This window comes from Lathyrus oleraceus, chromosome 5, assembly GCF_024323335.1.
Source record: "Lathyrus oleraceus cultivar Zhongwan6 chromosome 5, CAAS_Psat_ZW6_1.0, whole genome shotgun sequence".
Classification (NCBI taxonomy): domain Eukaryota; kingdom Viridiplantae; phylum Streptophyta; class Magnoliopsida; order Fabales; family Fabaceae; genus Lathyrus; species Lathyrus oleraceus.
The window spans coordinates 631,141,004-631,158,979 of NC_066583.1; the positions used below are offsets into that span (position 1 = coordinate 631,141,004).

The following is a 17,976-nucleotide window of genomic DNA, read 5'->3' on the forward strand; positions in this document are numbered from 1 at the left end:
ATCTATAATTCACTATGGACATATGAGTTAAGTTGTTTAAAGGTTTACTCACCGAGGACTTAGGAGCAGATACACTTGAGAACGGTAATCTGTGAAGATAAAGTAAGTTGATACAAGGTCAAGTTAGAAGTATTAACGAGTTTATGATCAAACCCTAATTCCTATCACTTTTTACTCATATTATTTTCTACTCTATTTTTATTCTGCTATTATTTAATCTTATTCGCTACAAACCCAATTCAAAACCCCTAATTACTTTTGTTCAACTAAAAAGAAACATGAACCCTATATCGTTAACTAGTCCTTGAGATTGATACTTGGGATTTCCCATTATTATTATTATATCGGAATATTAGTACACTTGCTAATTTACCAATCAGGCATCCAACAACCTCTGTGGACCATACCACGGAGATTTGATCTTTTTCAGTTCTCATGGAGGGTCCGCATCTCAAAGAATCTAAAATGGGAAGGAAATTTCATGTTGTTAAAAGAAGAGTTAATAAGGATGGGATCGTGACTAGATTTGAATTTAGGGAGGGAGATTGCTTCAAAACTGTAACAGGAAGAGAACCACTCAGAGTTACAAAAAGCCCTATCAAACCTTCTCTCCATAAAGGCAACACCATTTCTACCATTGTGCCACGTAAGATTGAGGCATTTCGAAGGGAACTCAGTCAAATTAAAAGTATCTGACTAGGTTATGAAATTAAGAATAGAGGCTTTGCTAGGACTATAAGATCCCATATGCTCATGAGCTCCATGAATAGAATTAAAATCACCCACCAAACACCAGGGGATATTCAAAGAATTTAGGAAAATAGAATACGAACGCCAAATTCTTCTCCTTATTATGTAGTAAGTATAGGCATAAATAACAATAAAGCCTAAAAGTGTGTTATCAATGTTAATGGTGAAAGAAATAAACTCATGAGAAATAGATTGGATGTGAGGGTTCTTATATTTTTGACAGATACACCAGATATTGGGGTCTTTTTCCTGTCTAGCATTAACTGCAAAAAGCTTAAAGTTTAAACTATCCCAGAATCTGTTATAAAATTTAGTGTGATGGTACCAAGGTTCAACAACAATACAAATATGAGGTTTGTGGAATTTCAAAAAGGATTTGAGGGCCAATTTGGATGGGGAATTGGAAATTCCCCTAATATTCCAAAATAAGCACTTCATTGAGAAGACTTACTTTTACAAGCCTTGGTTCTAGTGAAATGATCCTCCTTAGTTTTCTTGACTTGCCTTTTTTTTCTTGTGAGATATAGAGACAAACAATTGAAAATTTGAAATATCCCTTCCTAAGATATCATCTTCAGAGGTGTATTCATTCTCATTCACATCTTCCTTATTAGCCCAAGAGTTCTTCAGAAAAACTTAATTTTTATTTTGGATTTCAACTATGGTGTCTTCCTTGCTACTTTGAACTTCTACTACAATGCCTTGCAGATCATTAGGTTGAGTCTCATCCACAAACTCAGAATCATTTGAGCTTATTCTTTCTTCACCATCAATGTGAGTGTTGTTATGCATATTATGGGTTGTTTGGGCTACAACCTCAAACACTTAATCCAGTCTTTCTTTTTGGCTTTACCTTATAGTGGAGGCCTACTAGTCCACGTATTGGTAAATGCCTACCTTGCTCTTCGATTAAGAGTATATATCCTTTTTGAATCCAAGATATTATTCTTACTTGATCTCGAACTTTGTGTTTCCCCAGCAAGTGATATTATTCTTTTTACTACCATCATTCCTTGCAGTGGTGGTTGTCTTGTGAGCCCCCGTTGCTTAGACAAATGTCTCTCTTTTTATTCTCGTGGTTCTGAACTACGATTGTTCTGACTTTCTCATTGCATAATGAGAATACGTAGGCACGAGGATACGAATCCTTGGCGAGCATATTTATAATTATTCCTCTTTCGCCTTAGGGCACCGTCCATATCTTTTATTATTCATTACCTACCTTCGATCATAAATCTTTCACCCAGTGACATATTATTCCTTTGACATCGAAATACACTCTCTTTGGAATTCCATACACATCCTTTCAGGACACCTAATGTAGTCCACATTTCTACCCAGAGTTGTTTGGGTTACAACCTCAAACACTTAATTCCTTCTTTTTTGGCTAAACACCCTATAGTGGCGGCATGCTAGTCCACATATCGGTTAAATATGTTTCCCTCTATGGTATGAATTTCATTTCTCTTATGGATTCCAATACACTTTCACCTTTCAATTTCAAACAACACTTCTTCAGTTACTTATCACCAAATATTCAATTTTTGTGACTTTGGTCACTTCATTCCATTCATCTCCATGATACATTCATAACCTACCTTCATTCACTCCACGTGATATACCAGTTATCTTTGAGCCAAATACATTACCCCTTTGCGCTCCTTCTTACGTCACCTTATGAACCAAGAGATGTTTGGGCTACAACCTCAAACACTTAATTCTTCCTTTTCGGTTTTACCTTATAGTGACAGCCTGCTAGTCCACGTATTGGTAATAGCCACCTTACTCTTGGGTTCATCTTTTCACCCTTGTTGGAGTTCAAAACATTATTCTTTGGTTTAGACCATACCTTGATCACACTTCTTTTCACCTCCTGCCTCTATTTCCTTGAACTACGAAGCTCTGAATTCCTCATTGCACTAAGAGGATACATAAGCATGAGGGCCCTAATCCTCACCGAGCACTTTATCTATTCCTTTCCTTTTCCCCATCCTTTTGCAAGTAATCTTTAGATATCACACATATTCAAGCGAGAACAATCAAAACGGTTCCCATGGAGTACCATGGATGTTTGGGATGCTAATACCTTCCTCTTGCATAACCGACTTCCTTACCCAACATATCTCTTTCCCTCAGGTTTTATCGATGTTTTCCCTTCCCTTTGGGGATAAATAAAGTTTGATGGTGACTCTGTTGTATGTTCGAGCGTGCGATACGTTCGGGTATATTTCCGCTAGCTTCAGCAGGTGATTCTCTTTCTCTTCTGTGCGAATCGCTTATGCTACATTTTTTGCTGCTTCTTCTTCTCCCTTTGTCATGATGTATTACGCTTCTGAGTTTTTTATTTTGCGTATTCTTGCATGAAATTGATGAAAGGTGTGCGAGAGTGAGAGAGGTTATGTGATTTCTGCAAATGATGATTGAAAACTGATCATGGTGAACGTTTAGCTTATATAGGAGGTGGATTTAACAAAGATTAACTCTGTTAAATCTTATTAGTTCAAATCAGTTAGAGGTTAGATTACTCTGTTATAATGAGTTAGGTTAAAAAGTCTGTTAGTTGGGAAACAATTAGGAAGTTAGTTAGGTGAATCTGTTTTCAATATGTTATTATTCTGCATGTTTTTTTAAACTAAGCTTCTATTAAACATAATTATGTAGGTGCTGAGATACAAAATTCCCTGTGTTTAGCGAGTTCTGGCTTTTGGTTATACATAAAAATTGTGTGTTCAAACTTCTTTCTGTCATGTGATTTTTGCAGGGTGCTTGGTTCTAAGTTAACAGGCGAGTTATCATGTGCAATCTGCTAGTGATTAAATCAATGATTAGAAATTAGTGTGCAGTTTGTGATCTATTAGCATTCTGTTAAATCATTTCCCTGGTGGAAGCAATTTCTTGACTTCTGTTTATAAATTAGGCTATTTTGCAGAAATAATGTTTGAGTTTTGACAGGCATATGTTAGGATATGATGTCGTTATACTCTTATTCAGTCCATGCTTGGGGAAACAACAACAAAAATTCACAAGCTTAGCGTAAAGGTAATCACATTGATCTTATTGGTGCATTGGTCACGCTTTCGAACGATTGATGAAGGCATTATTATGACAACCGAAATTAAGATTAATTGTTAGTTTCGATTTGCTTTGGTTAATGATTGGTTATAAATTATAAATATAATTGAATGGGATTTTTAAATGTCATGAATGTAGGTTTAGAAAAAAAATGTAAATAGAATGGTATGCAAGTTTTAATGAATGGTTTTGGGAATGTGTATGAATTGTTTGATTTAATGCAATTTTGTTAGTTGTGAAAATCAAATTAACCTATTAGCTAATTCAACAAATTGCTATGCGTTGATTAAATGAAGTTAATGAGTAATTGGTAATTGTTATGTTAGGCTCACTTAAAAACGAATTGTCCGGTTGGTTAGGATATTTGGTGTGAATGTGAAACGGTTCTTGATTGACTTCTCGTTTTGTATGAACAAATAACCCATGGCCTTTGATTGTTTTCTCCTTGTAGGTGATTAAATGCAAAGGATGACATGCTTTAGGCAAATGGAAATCATGAAGATGAACATGCCCGACCCTGTGCAAGTGCAGCATGTGCTACAGCATAGGGCCTCATATTTTAGAAGGCCCCAAATTTTGCAAAATTCAATTTTTTTTATAAATATTAATAAAAATAAATAAAGTATTATTAAAAAAACTCAATAATTGAAAGAAATGTTATGATAAAAACTCAATACATACAAAAATTAAGATTGATCAAAACTCAAAATAATTATAATTAAATTTATTTTTAATTAATACATAATTGTATTTTTGATATATATTTTTTAATTATTATAATTGTATTTTTTTAAAATTTGAGCATATTTTTAAAATTAGAACGGGACCTCCGATATGATTGGGCCGACCCTGAAGATGAAGATAGATCCAAAATGGGAAATGGTTTTAGAAATAAGTGGAGTTGACTTTTGGTCAACTGTTGACCAAAAAGTCAATAGTTGACTAAGAAGACTACCTTACCAAAACCTTTTTTTTTGTAATTGTTTGTATGGATCTTTTGTAAACTCGACATTTGTAAATGATATGAACAAATCTGAATGAAAAATGCGAAATACTTTAATTCTGAATTTGACCTTCCTTCCAAAAACTTATGTTTAAATCACCTTGAATCATGATTATTGTATGAATTAATGGACATTAACAAATGGATCATGAATGAGATTCATGAATCAAGAACCAACCAATGGCTTAGGAATACCATAAAACATGAGCTAAGCTATGCACCATGAAGCGTGAATCAATGTATGCATCACAGGCTCAAATTAATGAATTGTGACATTTGAATGAACCATGCCTTGTTAGGACCTTGAATGTGATGGATTATGAAGTATAAATCAATTGACTTGAATGGTAAATTGAATAAAACTTGGATGAGACTTTGGATCCAATGAATCATCAAGCATATAGGTATGTAAATCCAATAGTGAACTTATTAAAAGAAACTTTATGATTGATGATGCATGATAATGACCAGGAACCATCCTCTGATGGATTAGGATTTGAAATAATCACAAGGTGGAAATCCAAATCAAGGCCCACTAGAACCAAGGATTCTTGATTAGATTTCAATACTATGAGGAATGAATCCATATCTCAAGAAATTAGGGTTTCATTCTCAAGATGAGTATGTGAAGATTCACATCAAACTTCTAGGGTTTGATCCACAAACAAACCCTAGCTTTGAACCCATCAATTAAACAATGTCAACATGAATGAATGCATATGAATGAAACATGAATATGTACAGATGAATCTCAAGTCCAAGGTTGAATGAAAAGATGAAAATGGGAGGGCAAATTTTGGGGTACAACAATAGTAAAAATATGTTATCTAATTTTTTGAAAAAGATAAAAACATTGAATAATTTTTATGAAAAAATATGATGACTCATCATTTAGTCATTTAGTATTAATAAAACAAAAAAAAATATTTAGGCAACCCACTACCCAACCCAAAAATTAGTGGGTTTGCCCAAATCGGTCCATTTGTATAACAGGTAGTTATTTCACCTCACCCAAACCTTAGTATTCTACATGGATTAGGTATTGGGTTTGGCCAAACCCAACCTAAACCGTCCCATGTACACCCTTAACCACTTGAGCCTGATATTTAGGACTATGACTGGACCTTTCACCCAATTAGTCTTTTTCTTTCCAATTTGTTGCGAAAGGGTTTGGATATTTACAAGTGTTTTGAATGAAAGACAAATAGTCGAGCTTGCAAGCTATTACAACTTGGACTTAGTGTTTAGGATTATGACTGAACCTTTCACCCAAGTAGTCTTTTTCTTTCATTATTGCGAAAAGGAGACGCATTTGGATTTTTCGCGAGATACAAAGTATTTATGACTTACAAGTGATTACCACTTGAACCTAATACTCGGGGCTATAACTGGACCTTTCACCCATGTATAATTTTTCTTTCATTTTTACTAAAAGTGTCAAAGTATGAATTAGTCGTTTTGAGTTTGATTATGAAAATAGATTGATTATGGGTCAAGCGTTTATTTGTGTTAGCAGATGGATTGGGAAAATGGTTTTGAATGTTTGAATTTTGATAGTGAAAATGAATTGACTTGAAAAGATACTTGACGCTGGATCAAGCACTCGCATTGCATTCTATTGAATTTGATTTGGGAAAAGACTTGACGTTAGATCAAACATATTTTTGTTCTATTTCCTTTTGAAAATGATTCTTTTTATGTTATTCTTGATTAATTATAGGCTAATAGACACATAAAAGTAAATGATAAAAAATATTACAAACTAAGGGAGAGCGATACATTTTGTTAAATGGGAATAATGAGAAATAAAATAAACAAATAGAATCACACAACAAAAATAAAGAAAAGAAAAATCTAAAGTTTAGTAACAAAGTAGTTTAAAACCAAATTAATCAAATAATTAATCAATTTAATAAAAATTAATTAAAGAATAATTAATTAAAAATAAATTAATCAATCAATTAATTAAAATTTATTAGAAAGATTAATTAGTTATATTAAGGTAAATTAATCAAAACAAGCAAAAATAAATAAATAAATAAAAAGAAACAAAATATAAAAAGGAAATATGCCCAAAAATAAAACAAAAGGAAGCCCATACAAGGGTGTTGGAAAAGAAATCCAGGGTGTGTGGAAAGGAAACTGTGCACTCGCCCACAAAGGAGAGGCCCAAAAGAGAGTTAAAGATTGGCTCTCCAATGGCCAGATGAGGTCAAACAACATCAACAGTTCAGATACTAGGGTGTAGGGGAATTCAATGGAGTCTTATGCACTGAATATGGAGCAAGTGGGTCATTGCATGACAAACAAGTGGCAAGTTGTTTGCCACTTATCTCACAACAGTCACCTAGACAAAAGTTGAAAACTCAACTCAAACAAAACATTCTCACACTCACCCTCTCTCTTCAAATTTTCATCCTCAAGTTTCTCTCTCCTGTCTCCAATTCCAATTTAACCTCCGCCCAAAAAACCATCAAAGAAGATGGTGGTTGCCGGGTCAAGGGCGACATCAGCATTGTCTTCTCTAGCGAACCCCTACTCAAAATAACTAAACATCAACACTGACCCCCATAAAAAACTCCCATTGTTCCAAATTTGCCCTCAATTTTTTCAAAAACCTTACCAAAACCTCAGATCGAGCCTCACCGAAACTCAAACCTAAACTATGTCAAACAAATACTAAACCAAACAAATTATACTCTCTCATGCACTCTAAAACGAATTCCTCAACCAAAGAAAACATGAAATACACAGAGATGCACATAGATTCAAAAACTACAAACCTAAATATTCAAAATTAAAATTAAACGTTAACCAATAGGTTAATCAACCCAAATCTCGAGGGGAAATGCTTAGTGAACTAAGAGGAACACAATGGTAACCAGAGAACAAAAAGTAGTATACTTACACGACGAGAACTAATCCAGCGAGTTCCACCGCCAATGAAAAAGTCAGGTAATATATGAAATTCTCTTTCTCCCTCGTTTATCTTCTTCTCTTCCCTTCTTCTTTTTTACTGAGTAATTGCTCTGGTTGATGCTTTATGGTATGTTGTTGAATGTGTTATTTGAATTGTTGTGGATTGGAGATAGGTTGTGAGTAATGGAATGATGCAAAGAGTAAGGTGAGAGTTGATTAGATGTTGGAATCGAGGATTGTGTATGGTGAGGTTGAGATAAAGGTATAACTTCACTTGCTTATAGCTTAAATGTGAGGCTTTGAGAAGTGTGTGTTTGAGCTTTAAGTGAGCGTATGAGGGTGATGGTGAGAGTGGAATTAGGTCAAGTACCCTAAATGAAAAATATGTAGCTATAAGCTAGCTTAAAGTGATTCATTTATGGAATCATCTATAAAGCAACTGAGCAATTTAGGGAAATTTCTGCAGAGTATTACTATGGTGATTTTGTGTGTTCAATGAATAAAATATTAGCATTGTTATATAGGGTACTTTGTACGTTTTGGAAATTCACCAAGTGTGTGTTAGCTTGTTATCATTTTGAGGAAAAAGATGAGCGGTGAGTTAGGGTGTGGAATCAGTGTGACTTTTTGGTTAAATTTGTGTTACTTGTGTGATCCCTAAAATGAATGTATGTGTATTACTTGTTGTATGTATGTTATGTTATCACATGTATTCCTTTTGTTGACTCCTTTTTGTTCATGTTCATGTATGTGAGGGGTATTCTTATGGAAGGATTCACACACATTTATGTTGCATGCTCTGAATGATGTATGTGTATATCCTGTATATTGATGTATGATGCTCATTGATTTGCATTGTTTTTTTTTTTGGTATTCATGATGATGGTGGAGTGATGAAGTCCATTCATTTTGATGATGAGTGCATAAGGTAAAATGTGTCAAGACCTGCAAACTGACCTCACAGTCTTTTCTTTCTTTTCCCATATTTTGTAATATAAAAAACTATATTTTTGTAAAGTGACTAAGACTTACAAAGTAAAAATAGGGTAACCTTTAAATTTTTTTAGGTAAAAATAAAATAAAATGAAAAAACAAAGATTGAAAAGAGAATTAAAAGGTAAGCCATTAATAAAAGTCAAGGTCAAAAGTCAACATTTGGACTTTTGATATAGGCTTCAGTATTAATCCAAGTTAAAAAGAAAAAGAATGCTAATGCACATAAGATTTCACCAAAAGTCCACAAAGTCAAATGTTGACTTTTGACTTTTGTCAAAAAATGATGATGTACGCCACTGATGTAGAGGAAATGTGAGTAAAGAATACGATCTAAATAGTCACTCTTGGACCATTTATCTAATTCTCAAACACATATGATAGTGATGTAGATGTATTTGGGACCAACTCGTGACAGTTGGATTAGGTCAAAGATACCCAAATCTTTCCAAAAATGTCTCTTCTTTTCTTGAACACTATCCAACCACTATATGCATGAAGCATCCTCAATCGGAGGAGAAGAAAGAAAGACCCTATTTTTGAAGAAACTAAAATCAAATGGTGCATCCACAAATACCAAGGGTTCATAAGATGGATAATAGGGAAATAAATCTCTCATAACTTGGAGTTTCTTAATACTTCTAGGGAGAGGACCCATGAAAGCAAATATGGTACTTGAGATGGAGTAAGGAATTAGATTATTACCATACCAAATGTTTCTTATTCCATCATCAATGGGAGGTTCAGGAATATAGGTGCGATATTTGATGTTAAGTGGTTCTTCAATATTACAACTAAAGCAACAGGTATAAACTTGGGAGCCATTGATGATTCTTAAGGTTTCATTAAAATAAATGTGACAAAGAGGATGACATAAAACTATAGAAAGCTATATATGGTTCTTTTTATGTTTGTGTTTCAAAACAAGGAATGGTGGAAGAGAAGAGAGATGAGTGATAACGTCTTAAATAGTCAAATGGAAGAAATTGTTTCAGTTTTTCCCTCAAAATAATTTTGGACACATGGCACACTCAGTTCGATAGTTGCCACCAAAAGGTTACGGGAAAAGATGAAAAAAATGGGATTAAATTATTTTGTCTTAATTTAATTTTTAGTGATGGTTTAATCTCCTAGGAAATATGGGATGGTGATGATAAGTCGTATAGTTTGGTAGAAAGTGGTCATAATGACCAATAAATAAAAATTAAAATAATCAAACATCTAGTTGATGTGACATGTACAAATTGGGAAAATAATGTCAAAGGGATACAAAAATGCCACCTTTCTTCTGTCAGACACATATGATCGAAAGTGATATTTTTTGGGGCATCTGTTAGTCTGTAATTTTTATTTGGGAAAAAGTCAATTTAATGTTGCATTTGGAAAAGGTTAAGTGTGACATTGATTAACACTAGTCAATAGGAATGAATACGTCGTTTGGAATGTTTTGACTAACATCTTGAAACATGGTTTGAAAGAATCTCAAGAGTAGATCATGAGTACATATACTTTAAGAATAATGTTCTTATGTTTAATAGGGTATCACGAATAAGTCACACTTATGGGTTACCATCCTCGTCCATGATGTAACCTTGTGATATCACTATTATCTCTTCCATTGAATTAACATGTTTACGGGTGAAAAGGTTCAATAAGGTGTATGGCATTTAACCCATTCTAAAAATCTCCTACAAACATATCTTGGTTGTAATTTACCATTTTGACGGTGACTTCATTAAAACATGTTAAATATTCACTAAGGGGTTCAGAGTGCCCAAGTCTGATGTTAAAGAGACTTATAGTGGACACTTTACGATGTTTAGTAGATGAGAATTGGTGGATTAGTTTTGTGGTTAGATTTTGGTAATTGGTCATGGACAACCTGAGAAGATTCATGTACCAACTCAAGCATACCTCATTCAAGGTTCCAAACAAGAGTTTGCATTTTAGTGAGTCTAACATGCCTATAATCACCATTTTCATGTTAAAGGCAGTGACACACTCTTGAGGGTCGATTTTTCGATCAAATGTTAATAGGGGATAATTTGATTTTTTTTTAGACTGAGCGTGATCACCTCACTGCTTCTCATTTAAGACCTCTCACGTGTCTCACATTAACTGCAACACATTGGGCTGAGATCATATGTAACGCGCGGGTCTTTGGCGACAATGTTTATGAGAGTTCAACCCTTTTAAAGTTGATAGGTACATACTGTTTATCGGTGTTTTTGGTAAACAATCACGAGTTTGAAAGTCTATGAGATTAATTCGAAAAATCTCTAAAGTTATTTGTGCAAATAACTTGCACGAACACACATGCGTGTGAATTAAATGTAGTGTGACAAAAAGATTTTAAATAAAGTCAAGTTGTAATAAATGATAAGGTAGAAATGCAATAAATAACGTTAAATAAAGCGAAGAAAATAGTACATGTTCCGTTTAAGGAGAGAAAAAAGATTAGAAAAAGGTGGACAAATGCACATACATATTTCTCGCTCAACTGTTTCACTCTATGACTCGGGTACTCCAGTGGTATGGAGAGTATGTATGAATTTTACGACCCTTGATCCAATGTATGAGTCTGCTATTTATTACATTTACAAGATAACCGTCAACGACGATTATGACCACTAGGGGACTCGTTGTGTTTGCTCCACATTCAATTCTTTAAGTTCCCACTAGTGCGCTTATGTATCTTCCAATATGTTATCTTCTTATAACCCACATTGAGTGGTAACTGCTTTTCCACTTCTTCCACATCTCCACGTCCTATCGACGATAACCGCTTCAACGTGCTATCGACGATGCCCATTAAAGCTTCGAGACTTATAAATTTACCAAGTCTTTTATACCATGTTGTTTGGTCGACCAGTCCCTTTGGTGGAATGAGGGCTCCTATCAATTATTCATCTCGAGATTTTGGACATGTTTCTATCGACTGCTCTTTTCGAGATTTTGGACGTATTTCCCAAGAATCTAAGCATTTAGGGGATTTACCCATGAAAGTCTTCCAAACCAAACCATATCTCGTTGTGTTGATCGCTCGGTCGAGCCTCATTTGTTGACTTGTCGACGACTCATCATTAATGCTTCTCTTAAATACACTTCATTAATGTTTGTTCAATAAATATTTTTTCATTGACATTCTTGGTTGATTTTCTAATAGTTGAAAATCCTAATGTAACAAATACATCCTCAGTTGATTATAAATTTGGGGGACAACAATTTGACTCTCATTGTTTCAATGTCGCAACAAATTTAATGTGTCTCAGTGCAATGTGGTACTTTGTTAATTGACGAGCATATTACAACTCTTCATTTAAACGTCACACGAATGAATGATCTAAGAAATGTATGAGATAACTCATGATTGCAAAATTTGTATATCACTTTAAATAATAAGTTTAAACACATATAATGTAAAACAACATTATACAATCAATCAAAATCCTTAGAAATCTTATTTCATATTAATACTTTAAAAATAAAAATATAATGTGACAATACATATATATTTTTAAATAATTATTTAATGTCATCTATTAACAAGTTTACTCTAAGTATTATTACTTTTTCTCTTAAATAATTTTAAAACATTTAAAGTTTTGTAAACTAGAGTACCTTTATGTCTTCCAATATACTACTACAGTGTCAATTAGTCTTTGGTTCTAAAGCTGAAAAGAGTTAAAAATCGACTAATAAATAAAAATACAATTACTCTTAAATTTTAATGGATTGAAAAATGACAAACATGAAATTAAATAATAATGTATACACTCGTCAAAGATGTTTTATAAAACTTATTCCCATGCTGAAAAGATTCTCGTCATAGTATCGTCGTCAATAATATTTTAATCATGCCAATATCACAAAGGGGATGTAGCTCAAATGGTAGAGCGCTCGCTTTGCATGCGAGAGGTACAGGGTTCGATCCCCTGCATCTCCATTTTGATTTGAAATTTTCATGTTTTATTCAAAAAGAAACACGTGGCGGTAGTAGTAATTGTTGAAACCATGCCACAACTGATTTGGTCTTATTTTTTAAAATTACTTTTGGTATAATACTATGCTTGTGTTGTGATGAAATTTTATTACCGTAAAAGAATATGTAAATTGTAGAGAAATTTTATTACCGTAAAAAAAAAAGAAATATTGTGGAGAAATTTTATTCTTATAAAAAAAATGTTGTAGAAAAATCTTTAAAGCTAAAACGTAAATGATGAAATAAATAAATTTTTTCAAATTGTTAGAGAATTTGATGCAAGTCCTTTAACCTCTCTCAAAGTAAAAAAAAAATCAAATTTTCTCTCAAATTTAAAATAAACCAATTTTTTGAGAATTTGATGTAGGTTCTATTTTTTTTTAAGAATTTGACGGTTCTATTTTACACTAGAAGTTTTGTTATTATTGGATTTTTTTATTTCAAGATAGGATCTCTCCCTTTCACGTGTCTATTTTACATGTCTTAGAGTGGTTATTTTTAAAGGAAAATTTTATATGCAATTTTCTAATCACATAATTGGGAATCAGGTCTAATTGTATTTTTGATTTTGCAATGTATTGTGATGAAGCTATTTGATCATTGGAGAAAGGATTATAAAATGGAAATGAGAAAGAAACTTCAAGAAGAGAGAATCATAGCTTTATTGATTATGCAAGTGTGATAGTACAACTCTTATATAGTACACCCTTATCACATAATAGCCAATCAAATGAAACTAACTAACCAAAATAACCACCTAACTAATAAGGCCTTACCAATTATATTAATCAACTAATCTAATCCAGAATGATTAAAGTAGCTAATTTTAACAGCCCCTCTCAAGCTAAGCATGGTGAATGTTGATCATGCCAAGCTTGGAAATAAACTTGTTGAAAGTTGAAGTTGGTAATGCTTTAGTTAGAAAATCAGCAAGTTGCTCATGAGTGGAAATTGGTAGGAGCCGAAGTAAGCCTTGCTGTAGTTTTTCACGGACCAAATGACAATCGATCTCAAGATGTTTGGTTTGTTCATGAAACACCGGATTGGACGCAATATGCATTGCACTTTGGCTGTGACAATAAAGGACAGGAAGTTTGGTACATGTGATGTGCAATTCCTTCATAAGGACTATCAACCAAAGCAATTCACATGTGGCAAATGACAGCGCCCGATACTCAGCCTCCGATGATGATCTGGAAATAGTATCTTGTTTCTTTGCACGCCACAATATGAGAGAAGTACCAAGGAAGAAGCAATATCCTTAAATGGACCTCCTTGAATCAATGCACCCTGCCCAATCAGAATCTGAGAAGCCAATAAGTTGTAATTCAGCATTCCTGCGAAACAAAATTCCTCTACCAGGGCTATTCTTCAAGTAGCGTATGACTCTGCAAGCAGCATGGTAGTGTGCCATTGTTGGATTGTGAAGAAACTGGCTGAGTTGCTGCGTGGCATAGGTAATGTCTGGGCGTGTGGTGTTAAGGTACAACATACGACTTATTAATCGTCTATAAGCTCCAATATCTTCAAAAGCTTTGCCACTATCAACATGTAGTTTAACTGATGGATCAGTAGGTGTGGGAGCTGGTTTGGATCCAATCATACCAGATTCCTACAAGAGATCAAGACAGTATTTTCGTTGTGACAGTGAAATCCCTGCCTTTGAATGAGCAACCTCAAGGCCAAGGAAATACTTGAGTATGCCCAGATATTTGATGCTAAAATTTTCATCTAGAATGAGTTTAATATGATCAAACTCATACATAGAGGTTCCAGCTAGGATTATGTCATCAATATAGACTAAAATAGATGTAAATTGAGCATCAATTTTCAAAGTGAGAAGGTAATAATCAGAAGTAGATTGAGTATACCCTTGTTGAAGTAAAAGAGATGTTAGCTTTTCATACCATTTGCGACTGACTTGTTTCAGACCATATAAACTCTTTTGGAGTTTGCATACTTGATTGGGCCTGTGACATGTAACACCTTCAGGTATGGTCATATACACATCTTCCTGCAATTCCCCATGTAAAAATGCATTGTTAACATCAAGTTGATGTAAGAACCAATTGTTGATGGCTGCAGTTGCAAGAAGAGTTGTGACAGTTGTAAGCTTTGCTACAGGTGAGAAAGTATCAAAGAAATAAAGCCCTTCAATTTGGTTGTAGCCCTTGGAAACAAATCTAGCTTTATACCTCTCTATTGTGCCATCTGCTATATGCTTTACTTTGAACACCCATTTGTTACCAATTGGTTTGACATGTGGTGGCAAATCAACTATGTTCCAAGTTTTATTCTTGTTTAATGCATCTAATTCAGACTTCATGGCCTTGATCCAATGTTCAGACAAACATGCTTCTTTGTAGTTCTTTGGCTCATGCGTAAGAGTGATATTGGATGCAAAGGCACGATGAGATGCAGACAAAAATGCAGTGAATCATAATTTAAAATATGATAAGTAATTTTGGTTGTACCTGATGATGACTTGACTGCTGATGCATCAGATGTATTGCACACATAATCTGAGAGATAATGAGGTGTATGTTTGGCTCTAACAGGCTTAGATTGAATGTTATCATTTTCAATATCTGATGTATCAGGGACAGATTGAATGTCATGGTTCTCATCAGCATTTTCTAAAGATTCAGGGTCAATGTTAGAATGGTGCAGTGTGTCAATGGTTGTGTTAGGATGGTGGTCATGTTCCTCAACAGTGGGTTCAATATGTTGTGATGGAACAAGTATGATAGGCTCATGTTGTGGTGAGTCAATGGGATCTTTGTAAGGATGATAGTTCCAATTAGAAGAATTTGCATTTGAATAGGGAAAAATGTGCTCATGATGTATGACGTTTCTAGAAACAAGAATTGTATGACTGTTAATATCATAAAGCACCACACCCTTCATACCATATTAAATGTAAAGTGATGTATGTTTGGATAACTTTATATAAAATTGAGTTGACAATAAATTTCAATATAAAAATCATATTTAAATTTAAAATCTATAATTTTTAATTTCAAGTAGAACCAAATATACTTTAAAAGAACCAAACACTTCAAAATCATTCCAAAATCAATTCTACATGTCTAAAATTGTTTTTAACTATTTCAAAAATTAAACCAAACTTACACTAAATTAGTTGCTTGAAAAGTATCTATTTTATCAATTATTGGAAGAGTTTAGTTTGTAAAATAGTTGGCTAATGACATGGGGATTTATAATTTTTTAGTATATTCTTGAAGTTTTGATAACCTTCGGCATCATCATGGCTTCAAGAGTTTGTTGTTTGTTTTGTTCCACAAAGAGGTTGATGTTACAAGAGAAAAAGATTGGCAATTTGCGAGAATAAGATCAATGATCTAAGAGAAGAAGATCAATGATATGAGAGAAACATATCAGTGATATAAGATAAGAATGTCAATGATCTAATAGAAGAAGATTGATGATTTGTGTCTTTAGTGAAAAAATGATTTTCATGGAAAAACAACAGGAATCAAGAGTCTATTGTTATGTTAGGGGACCATAAATATGTAGTGAAGCGATAGAACAAAGTCTTGGTGCGATGGACCAAGCTTTTAGTATGATTGAGAAGGATTGGACATATAAGATTAACACTTCAATATTTAAGTCGATTATTGAGTGAAAAAATGTATGACCGTGGGAATGAGTTGAATACCGTAAATGATGTGATATGATCTTTATATAGTATGGACCATTTTAACCTCACGTGTGATTTGACACCTCGTGCAAATGATCGTTCGATTAGATATAAAAATGGGAGATTGATGGAAGACGTGATCGTAAGTCCTTGGTAGGGATGAAGGTCCACATGTTCAGTGCATATTCTCCTTAAATGCTTGTTATTAAGCCTTCTCCGTGTGCCTTGTAGACAACCTATAACATTATCAATTTAGTTACCCCATATGTCATTTTAGCAAACCTCAAAGATGGTCAATTAATGTGGAATCATATAAAATCATGTGATTTTACTTTCAAATATGTTTTTTTTCATAAGACCGATCTATACTTGAAATTGTTGGGGCAAGTTTAATATAGCATAACTTAATATCTCATTTAAAATCCATAATGATTTGGAGATGGGTGAATTAAAAACTTTCAACCGAAGAAAATATAAAAGATTAAATGTTGCAACTTAGCTTTATATCCAACTTTTGTTCTATCCTCGGTTCTTTGTCCATGTAATAAAAATCAAGATGAGGATAAGGTTTGAACCGAGTTGAGATTTTAAAATGTTTATTAGTTTGTTCAAAATAAAGTAAATTTAAACACAATCGTTGAAGATAAAGGGACATGACACATAATTTTTTTCACAATTCATCCCATAATCTGGAGTTATGTCGAATTTCCTCACACTTTAGATATTTCCATTATAAACCAATTAATTGCAAGTTTGCTAAGATATATTTCAGTCAAATTAACTTATACCTTGGATATCTCATTAAAAAAAACTAACTAAAAACCTAATCCTTAAAGAAGATTACAATTAATGAAATGATAAAATATACTGTTTGCAATTTAAATTATAATAAATGAAAGTTGACCATTTTCTACATTAATTGCAATGTCATGTTCCTATCAAACATGTTAGGTGATTTGAAATGGAGAGCAAAAAGGTTAAGTTTTGGAAAAGTTGTTAGGAGAGCAAAAGAGCTCGCAAGGTTATTTGAAATTGACAACAAATTTTTAAGTTTTTTCATATTTGACTTCCATCCATTGTTTTTCACGGATGACTTTTAGTCATAAATCATTAAATATCTCAGATAAACATGTGGACAATTCTTAGTTTAATGATTAACTACAAACATTTTAAAACTTTCTTCATTGGAAATTTTGATTTTGATAAAAAGATTGAAAATAAAAGCATACATGTATCATTTCAGTTCTAAGGCAACTTCAAAAGAAGGCAAATAGAAACCTACTGATAATTGTGGTCATAAATCCTAATTTGTCATAAGTTAACAAAATTTCATCAAATGCTTCAAGACATGAATGTAAGGAATAATTTCGATTTCAAACTTAGTAGGCTTAGCATTGCTCACAACTGATTTAAATTACAAAATGTTCATGATATTTAGCACACTTTAATAGTAGAGCATAAAGAAAAATGAGCAAAATCCCTAAGTTTGTAATTACTCCGAATTAAATAAACCTTTAGATCATATACCTCTTAAGTGTTGAATAACATAATGGAGATAAATGTGAGACGTGAACTATAAAAATATTGATTATAATG

General features: G+C 33.2%; 1 non-coding gene across 1 annotated transcript; it reads left to right on the forward strand.

Moving 5' to 3' along the window:
* Positions 1–12,610: 12,610 nt before the first annotated feature.
* On the forward strand, positions 12,611–12,683 carry TRNAA-UGC (transfer RNA alanine (anticodon UGC)). Its single transcript has one exon. It is a non-coding gene; the product is annotated as a tRNA-Ala (tRNA).
* The last annotated feature ends 5,293 nt before the right edge of the window (positions 12,684–17,976 follow it).